The sequence below is a fragment of the Stomoxys calcitrans genome, chromosome 5 (assembly GCF_963082655.1).
Source record: "Stomoxys calcitrans chromosome 5, idStoCalc2.1, whole genome shotgun sequence".
Taxonomy (NCBI): domain Eukaryota; kingdom Metazoa; phylum Arthropoda; class Insecta; order Diptera; family Muscidae; genus Stomoxys; species Stomoxys calcitrans.
The window spans coordinates 67,800,037-67,810,726 of NC_081556.1; the positions used below are offsets into that span (position 1 = coordinate 67,800,037).

The window sequence follows — 10,690 nt, forward strand, 5'->3', positions numbered from 1 at the left end:
AAAGTAGATTTATTTGACAGTTCTATAAAGGAAATCTCTCAAACAAACCTAAAATATTTTTCTTTGACATTATCTGAAGACGAAATTTTATTCAAGAGCAAACAATGGGGCCAAAAAGTTAAGTTTTCTTTTTTTTTGCAAACATTTATTTATTTTACAATTGTTGGTAAGAGCTGTTTCATAATAGAATGTTATTTCGTTAATGGCACTATGCAAAAAAACATTAGAAATTTGATATTTTTCGGGTAAATTTTGGGCAAAATGAAATTGATCCAAATGCAACCATATGACTATGCCTAAAGTTGTCAATGTTTACAGAAAGGTCATATGCGATATCGATTAATAGTTTATTGAATTCTTTTATAAATCTAATCGTTGACCGACTATCTTACATCCGAAGGACATCGTGGTTCTCGGATTAGCTGTTCTGTCTATAATGTTCAGTAATCCCCCCACCTCACTTGAAATTCACACCACTCATTGATGTGAAAGAAATTTCCTTGCAGTGTTTTAAAGCCTTATTATTGAGAAAATTATCATTTGCAATCGTTGAACGATGCTTAGGTAAGGTTAGGTTTTGTGGCAGTCTCACTAAGACGTTTTCGTCCATTGTGATACCACAGGAAAAAGTTTCTACCGTTGGACCATCTAGATCGCTTCAAAAAGCCCAACAACTTGCGAATGCTCGCATCCGCTAAATCAGAGAAGTTCTCAAAGTGATGAGAACCTAGAGTAGAACTACTTCTGACTGCCAGTGCGGGACACATACTCAGCAGATGTTTTATAGTCTATTTTTACTCGACGTCCTCACAGCTTCTGCAAAAGTCGTTACTTGCACCCTTAGTCTGGCAGAATGTTTTCCGCTCAATCAGTCACCTGTCATGATGAATACAATGACTGAGATGTATGTTCTACACAGCAACAGCAATGCAGTGGATCTCTTCAAGTCTAGACCTCTGCAAGCCTTTCTTTTGTTTAGCCGAGAAACCACTTCTACAGTATTTCCTCCAAGGCTGAAACTAATATAACGATGATCAGAAAAGCTGTAGTGATTCAACACTTTCCGATGATATTTTCCGATACAAAGGTTACGTCCAGTACCTACTGTTTGTTCCTAGTAAAAGCTCGGTTTATTCTTTTTCAAGCAGCACCATAAAGCTTGATCGCGGTATCTCTGTGCATCGTCTGCCATATGTAGGGAAGCCAGCCAGTAATGAGAATTGTTTATTTCAAGGGTGGCTACAATTGAATAAACAGTTCTTAGCGACGGAAGAAGAAAAACCTTTAGACTCTCTAGGGAAGAATACGGGCTCTGTGTCTCCCATTCCCCGTATCCTTGTGTAGTTTAAATCCAGCAATTCTTAGTCCACGAACCATTCCACCACTCACCCATGATTCCTGGAAAGGAACAACGTCAAATCCAACTGCCATCAGAAGGACTTTTAGTGCCGCCGAAGCGTTGAATGATGATACTTATTATTTTTTAAAGCGGATCTTCATTTGCAACGTATTAGAATAAAAGTTGTATATGACTTTAAACAGCAATCTGGCAAAGCGATTCAATTTCGATGGCTCCGTATAGTTACGCGGACAATTGTTTTCACAGATTTTTTTTTATGAATATTTGCTTTTAAAAGTTACAAGCAAGATTTTGAATTTACCGCCAACTGATTTAACAAATGATTCAAAAATTTATTTGTAGCATCGTTTGTGAACAGAAAGTTTTACGTTTTTATTTTAGAGAAATTCTTAGCTCCATAGGTAATTTTTAACGTCCTTAGTTTGTGCAATTAGAAAAAAATGTGGGTCTCATGCGAAGTATTACAAAAGAGTATCACATTGAAATAAGAAAAACCACATTTTGTAAATTAATTTCTTTCTGCCTAATCGGAGATATTCTTTTTTTCACACGATGCACAGATAATATTTCAAGAACCTATAAGAAGAAAAAAACTAACTTCAACCACAATTTTTGTTTTGTTTTTTTAGCTCAATGGCATAATGGTAAACGCAAGGCGTGTGGCGTGCGGTGTACGGAGTACGGCTTTCGAGACAAAATCGCCCTGAAGTGAACATTTATAAGCATCTGAAAAAGATTTATTAGATTTTAGACAAAAACCAAGGAAGAGATAATCGAATGGGAGTTTTATTTCAATCGTTTATCACTTCTACGTGTACGTCGGATAGCAGTTATCGACCAAAAGCCAATGTTAATTGTTAGTGTTTATAGACGAAACCCTTGCTGTAATTTATCAATTTATCCATCTACCCATTTAATAGAAATGATTTTTTAATGATCCGTAAGTAGTGATCTTTAAACACCCCCACCCAAAACGATTTGTAATAAAAATCTAATTTGTAGTTCCATAATGATCTTTGGCTGGTGGTGCCTTTGTTTGGTCTACTATGCTGTTAGCCGGTGTGCTCGAGTTTTTATTGATTTCCATCGTCATCTCCTATTCCTTTTATAATTTTAGTGTTGCACATTCATGAGTCTGGTGTTTTGTTGGCTGTGTGTGTGTGTTTTTTTTTTGCCATCATTTGTATGATCTCCTCAGTTGGACGGTTGGAACAGCATTGCCCCCTTAAGGTATCAATCAAAATATGCGCCCGACAATTCTGGCACAGGCCAAAACAAAACGTATGCAAGTGAAGACGAGCAGTAGATTGAGGGCGCAACGAACGAAAACGGCCCTGGTGATGGACACAATGATTATGGAGTGTGACTGCGGACAGAAAAAGCAAAAACATTCACTAAAAGCAGGCCAAAGAACTTAATCGAAATATACACTTTTTATGAGACCAAAGAATGTTCATTGCACCCTCGCAACAGATACAGTGAGAAGTCTGGCCAAATGTAATTAGGGAAGAGTTTCAGGGGATCCGTCGCCGTGTGGATATCAAACGGGCAAGGAAAAAGTTTGTTGCCAACTCACTTCAATGGCCTCGCTAGTGCTCAAAATTATATGAATTTATATTTTGTTAAGCCACTAATGAAGTTGAGTTGAATATTCTACCACCCCACAGTGTCGTTAGTTCATAGTAAAATTGGTCAAAAATAGAAGGAGTTAACGTAAGTGGATGAAACTTGGCACAGATATTTACCTTCACCACTGATATGGTACAGGGTATTATAACTGAGTGCAATTGTTTGTAACAACCAGAAGGAAGATAAGTATAGCGATCCGTCTGTAATTTGTTTACAAAGAACAGGTAGCAATTTTCTTCCGATAGTCTTCAAATTTGGAACGGACATCATTTCTGGCCTAGATTTCGAACATTATGAAGTTTTTTTTTTTTACTTTTTTTTGTTACTATGTAATGTTTCGCCTCAACATATCAAACTGTAGCCAAATGTAATGTTTAATGTGTAATGTTTATGTTAACCCTTTAGCAACTTCGCCTAAGGTAAAAGTTCCTTTCTTTAGTTGTAAAACCATTAACTCTTTAATGGCAAAAGTGTTTCGATAGCCGCAAACGATTATTGGTTTAGCGGACCAATATTTATTCTCGTGCGCCTAGAGATAGGGAGAAGGCGAGTTTTTAAACGTATAGTTTAGTGATGGATAAAAAGTGGTAGGCGGTTGGTAAACTTGGAAATTGACAATTTTTAAAGTTTCGCCATAGTTACGTCCAATGACAAAAACCATTAAAGCAACATGGAAGTCTTTTAATATAATTGCGTATTATAACATCGAAATGTGATCTGAAAGATTTTGATGGAAAAAATTGAGTTAGCATTATGTTACAATATAAAAATGAACTTGGCATCCTTTTCAATATGCACAATATATTTTAAAATTAGAAAGATTGTACATATACATAAGCATGACGGTAAATTAATTTAACAGTACAGAAAATCCAGTTGAAACCCCAAATAACAATTTATATATCAAGAATGAAAGGTCTTGTCAGTGTAAAAAAACTGTATTTGCCACGTATTCTTGCAAGAATTTATCGCAAAAAACATGTACTTTTAATTAAAAGTTTTTCAGTCAAGAAGTTTACTTGGTGAAAATTTCTTTTATGTGAAACGACTTATTTTTTTGCGTGTATATGTGCCGATTTTGATAAAATTTTGTTAAGATAAAAAATTTAGCTCCATACATATTTTCGTCCGATTAAGACTAATATTGCAATAATTTGGTCAGTTCTCACTAAGGCTTCTCTTACGACTCTTCCGATCACTGGTAAATTTCATAGAAATCTGTTTAGATTTAGATACAGCTCCAATATATATGTTTCTCCCGATTTTCAATTTTAATGCCTTTGCTAACGCATTTATCAACCGATCTTTTCATAATATGCCACCACGATTTCTTCTATGACTTCTACAACATGTTAGAGTTTTGGTCGTAATTATACATTTCAAGTTTAAGCAAATTTTTGTATCCAAATCGGATAGGTTTTCTATGTAACTGCTAAAAGCCGATCTCCCGATCAATGGTTTTGGCCTTCAAAAGACCAATTTTTCAGCTGACTATGCTGAAACTTGGATCTGTACATTAAACCTTTCAAAGCTTGTGCCGAATCGAACCATGCTTAGATGTAGCTGCCGTATAGACCGACCTTTCGATTTGGGGTCTTAGGACCATAAAATACATATTTGTCATCCGATTTCGCTGATCTTTGGAACGGAAACTTATTGAAGTCCTCTCTCCAAGCAATCTATGAATCCAATCTGGTCCTATTTTCGTGTAGCCTTTAGAGCTCTCTAGACCATTTTTACTTTATATCTGGTTCGTAAATTGTTCTTCTAAAAAATAAAAAAAAATTAGGGCAAACGTTTTTGAGCATTGTTTTAATGATCCACTTAAGTTGGGATTCACTTCCAGGAGTTCGTCTTACTAAGTATTTCAGTTTAAAGTAACTGTAAATTCCAAATGATCAAATTTTACATTAAAAAAAAACATACTGTCACATTATTTACATCCCAAACTTATCAACTGCAGACTTTCATACAGACGGTTACTCTACATATTAAAAATTTTGAGATCAGTTGCAGCTTTTATTGATCGTCATTAAACAATGAAAAAGGCATTGGCAAAAAAAACATTGGATTTGAACCCACATACACAAGGCCGAAAGTAGAACAGATGTTCAAGCTCCTCGATTTTGTGCGCTTCTTTTCCAATCTCTGACACCCAGATTCTACTTCATATATTCAAACCAAAATTCACCTTTCCACGAAATGGAATGTCCTCAATCAAATTGCATCCAAAAACTTACATGGCGAATATGTTGACTTTCGCCATTTTTGGCGACGGTCGTGACACTGTGCACACCCTCCTCCGGTAGACGGTGGACATGACCATGTTATTTAATCACCTCGTTTTGACCCCAAAACATACGTATCTATGAACCAACCATCCCCAACGAGCTGATGAAAATCATTGAAATTCGATCTACTGCATTCGTCCACGGATAGGGGGCTAGCATTTCTGGGTATACACTTAGGTTTGCACTCCTCCTCTTACATCTTACATACAGAACGAGTGTAGGAAGTTTGAGGTGTTGGTTCAACAGTCGGTGGTGGTATATTCGAATTGTGTGTTTTGCTCCTTTGGGTGGATGGACGGATGTACATGTGTATGGATGGATATATGAGTGTGCACACATTAATGTGTCATTTCAATCAACATTTGACTAAACGGCCGTCGTCATCATTATCACCCAGCAGCTCCCGCACAGGCACTCTGCAGTCAACAAGATGTGAAACATATGTTTTATAGCAGCATTCCCAAATATGATAGATGTATATTCCTGCGTGCAGATACTTTCTCAGTTTTCGTTGATATTTGATTCATTCGAAATTGGTCGGGAATTGGAAGCAGCACCTCCAAAGCATACTGTAGCTATGGTTTGCTAGCTTTTGATGGTTCGCCATAGATGTGGATGTGACCGTCAAGCCGTAATGACATGTTTGGTGTCATTGGAATGCATTTGATCGAAATGTCAAGATGACATTTTGATAGGTGTAAATAATTGTTTAGGAGCATCATATCCATGGGGTATATTTCAGGGCGACTATCGCATCGGCACCCCAGAAAATTGTGACTGCAATTCGGAGACTTAATTTTCAGCCAAAACAACAGCATCAACCATAAATGCAGTTCTTGGCATTGAGTTCATTTATGTAATGGCCATTCCTATTAGGAAAATCTTCGCCGAATGCATCAAATGTCATAAAGCATTAACAAATTTTAATTTGAAAACATTTCGAAATAAACTTTTATGATGTGACACATTGTGACACATCAACTGATGGATACAGTATTGAACGTCACTCGCTTGCCTGCAATTCTTAAAATCATGGGGAAAACATGAATGAAACTGCAGCCACAGCTAAGGACAATAAGAGAGCAGGAGCGTCTCGTGTGTGTGTATGAAATGTCATTTTAATTATTCCGTTTTTTTTTCTGTGAATCACATCACATGAAATTCTCCGCACCGTGGAAAGAAAAGTTTGTACATGTTTAATGAATCAAATCTTGGTGTTACAAAGTTTTTAGACTTCTTAGCTTTCGGAGTAAGGATTTTGTTTTGCTTACTTTACTTTAATTTACTATGACAGAATATTTGTCCAAACAGCCGAACTTGGAATAGATTTCTAAGCACCTCGATCTTCTGCGACCCTCCTCCAATCTCTGAAACCAAGTTTCGAGATGTCTTTTACCACTTGATCCTTCCATCGGAGTTATGGTCGTCCCGGTTAACGTGTGCCACAGGGAGCTTCTTCAATCATTCTAACAACATGACACAGCCAACGGAACAGTTGTATTTTGTTACGTTTAACTGTGGTAACGTCGTCATACAGCTCATACAGTTCGCGTTTCATACAACGCCGATATCATCAATATAAACTTGCCAATACATCTTAAGGAAAATCTTTCTCTCAAACACTCCAAGTACTGCCTCGATTGACTCGCGAGAAATTCACGAATCACAAGAAAATCACAACTACCGGTTTATAGTTATACGGAATTTAATTCAGTATAAAAATAGAACCAAAAATAAAACTTTTGGAAAATTTTTGGGAATTTTTTTTCTTTTTTTTCTTTTATTAACATATTAAACGTTAGCCATAAACGAAGCGTTATTGAACGTAACTAACTTTGTTTATTTTAAGCCCTTTAAAAACTTCGCCTACGATAAATGGACGAATCTTTTGTTGTACAGCAAAAAACTGTTTTACGGCAAAAGTGTTTCAAGAGCCGCAATGATTTTACGTTTGCCGGACCAATAACTGGCTACCTGTCATAAAGCCCAAGGGTCGTAAGGCCTAAAATCAATTTTGGGCGTTAATACCGCCCATTGGTCGTTGTGACCGCCCATATAGTAGTCATAAGGAGGACACACAAATCGGAACACAACGTCCATTTTTTAAGCAGTCTTAACCTCCAAAGCAAGGCAAAAAAAATTATATAATAATAAATAATAGTAAGTTGGGAAAATTTAGTTTTATTTGGGATTTACTACGTCGATATAGTTCGGAGATTGTTTAATTATGAAATAATTCCCGAATAAAGAAATGAAACAACTCCAAAAACGAATTTTTAGGGAGCTATTTCGTTTGTAAAAAACTGAATTTTTTTATCGAATTTTAGTGCAAAAAAATAAAGAAATATTTTGATTCAACTAAAAAGCGATGACCGGTCTGCACTAAAGTTCTGGCGGACGCATTAGCTTACCATGCACAATTCCTTGTCCGTTTTGTCAAGTATTTGTTCAGGTTGAAAAGAGGGTGCATATATTAATCCGCCCCAGAGTGCAGATATTATTCACTATGGACATACACCTTAGCCAGTAATCGGCTTGTTGTGCGCTCTAAAAAGTAAAAAAGTAACCTCGCGCATGTCTAGTATCGTGTCCCCACCTAAGTGCTGGTGTCTGTTAGCCGCAAAAGCCGGGCAATTACATAGGAAATGCTCCAACGTCTCATCATCTTCCCCACATTCCCTACACATGCTATCACTTGCCGCACCGATTTTGCATAAGTGAGCTCGTAGTCCTAGGTGTCCCGTTATGACACCAAAAGCTATACTGAGCTCATTCGTACTTCCTTTCAGTAATAGCCTCGTCCTCTCACGATCCGGATCAACCCATAGGATTTTCGTCGTCCTACCGACTTTTTCGCTGTTCCACAGTGTTACATGCGCATTCGTCGCCCACTTCCTTAACTCGGACTGCGTCGACCCGAAAGGCTTCCGGTTAACCAAGTTTGTCGACAACAGTTCTCTGGCCTTCATTGCCAAGTCGTCTGCGCTTTCATCTCCCCTTACTCCGTAATGGCCCGGTACCCAAACGATGCGGATTGTGCCATCCTCAGAGAATACGTTAATCTTCTTCTTACACTGCAATACTGTTCGTGACCTTACCGTTTTGTTTGTTATTGCCCTTATGGCCATTTTATTATTCATAAAGATGTTTACACTCGACTTCCTCGCATTAGTATCACATCACCTAACGCATTCCGTGATCGCCCGGCTCTGCGTCTGCAGGACCGTATTATGGTTAGGCAGTCTAAAGCAGATCTCAGTCTCTGGGTTCTCAATGTAGACCCCAAAGGCCCACTCTATCTTCAAGCTTTGATCCATTGGTTTAACATAATCTTCCAGACGGCAATACTAGTATTCCGTTAGTCCAAGACTTTGCCGCTGGCTTAGGCGGTTTGCATTTTAGCTTTGAAATAATGAAATAAAATAATTGGGGGTTATTTCATAGCGCCGAAATCTTTTATTATTAGAAAATGGTAATAACACCCAATGTGCTTTATGACCGCTATATTGACAGTTTTTAAGCCCAATTTAATTTAAGGCTTTATAACCGCGGGGCGTTATTCTCCTGCTACGCCAGAGACGAGCACACAATTGCAATTGTGTGCTCGTCTCTGGCGTAGGCTAGGGTTAGGACTACTTATTAAAGTGATGACATTTATACAACTTTGGTTTCCCTGTATCATATTTTTATGTGTTTTTATTTAAGATTAGACAAAGTTAAACAATGGTCTAAAGTCGGACAATATCCTGCAATGGAATCTCAATTAGACAAAATCCTAAATATAAGGCGATTCAACAAAAAAAAAAACGTCAAGCACATAATGATTTAAAATTTTTTACAAAAATTCATTTCAAAGAGGTTTCTGTGTGACATTTTTCAATACTTAAATTTAATCATTAACAGGCAAAAGTTCATTCATTCCTGCAATTTTTGCGAATAAAAAATCTAAAAGTCATTACATTCTCGCACACAACATTTTTTCTTTTTTGTTTTTGGTTGAGCAATGCCAGTCAATATGTTGAGCAGCTCGGTTGAGTGCGGATGATAAACTCGGGAAGTAGTATTTAAAGTTTCAACTTAGGTACGAAAAGGCCAATGACAAAAATCATTAGAGCAACGGACAAAAGGCTGCCAGGTACAATAATTTCTAAGGCACATACATTGTTGGGTAATATTTGCTATTGCCATAAGTAATTCTTTGTTTTATAGCATAACAAATACAGTAGATCATAATACAAAACCATTGTGGAGTTGAGCGAAAATGGAAGGCTTTTAGTATAAATTGAAAAAAAATACTGAGTTTTCATTGCCGACTGAGATCTGCTTAACAAATTTGAGCTTGAATTGCATTACAATATTTAATTGAAGTTGACATCCTTCTCAATATGCACAATCTATTTTAAAATTAAAAACAATATATACAGACATGACGTTAAATTAATTTATAAATAAAGAAACACTAATTAGCACTTCGAATAGCATATTGTATACACCAAGAATGAAAGGTATTGTCGGGGCAAAAGACTTTATATTTGTCACAAATTCTTGCAAAAATTTATCGAAAAAACATGTGGTTTCATCGTAAAGAAAGTCCAACATTTTTTACCAAAAATGTTTACTTCTGGATAATTTCTTTAAGTGAAACGAATAATTTTTTTGGGTGTTTCGAAGAAATATAAATAACTTGGGTATACGATTAGTAAGCAACTAGCATAAATCGTTATGCAGGGGTGATACATTTTGTACCGTATGACTATTACTCGCTTCAAGGAGAAATATTTTTGTAAACATATGTCTTGTGATTTACGTTAGTCGTAATTTTCTTGTGAGCCGTGATTTTCGCGTTAGTCGTGATCTTCTCGTGAGTAATGTGATTTTAAGATTTTTTTTCCGCTATTAGTTGAAATCATAAAAAATTATTCAATTGTCGATAATTTGGCAAAATTGTATTCTGAAAAACTAAGATTAAAAGACATGATGTAATATACAAGAATTTTAGGTATTTTTGAAATTTTGAAGCTACACAGAAAAAAATATAAATCGGTTTTAATCTCGAAGTAAATGGATTTAACTAATTTGTAAATTGAAACTGTTTCAATCACAAAAATGATAATATAAATCAAAAGTAATTGAAAAAACTGTCAATTAAAAAATTTGGACATTCAATTAAATGAATCATTGAAGTTTTTGAAACTTTCAATTAATTTTTTAATTGACCCATAAAAAAAGACAAAATAGCCTTTTATTGAATTTACTTAAGAACCAAAATTGAAAATTTTTTAAGGTTCGATTAAAAAAATTATTAAATCAATTCCTTTTTATTGAAAATTACAACATTTTTAATTGAAACAAGTAAAAGCGTGTTAAGTTCGGCCGGGCCGAATCTTACATACCCTCCACCATGGATCGC

General features: G+C 36.1%; 1 protein-coding gene and 1 long non-coding RNA gene across 3 annotated transcripts in view; one reads left to right on the forward strand and one right to left on the reverse strand.

Annotated features, from left to right (window-relative positions):
- The window catches only part of LOC106092498 (protein dead ringer), a 174,940-nt gene that overhangs the window by 40,089 nt on the left and 124,161 nt on the right, over positions 1 to 10,690 (reverse strand). The gene's annotated exons all lie outside the window — the stretch shown is intronic.
- LOC106092499 (uncharacterized) lies at positions 70 to 3,038 on the forward strand. The gene is made up of 3 exons (XR_001222169.2): positions 70 to 166; positions 1,990 to 2,300; positions 2,363 to 3,038. It is a non-coding gene; the product is annotated as an uncharacterized LOC106092499 (long non-coding RNA).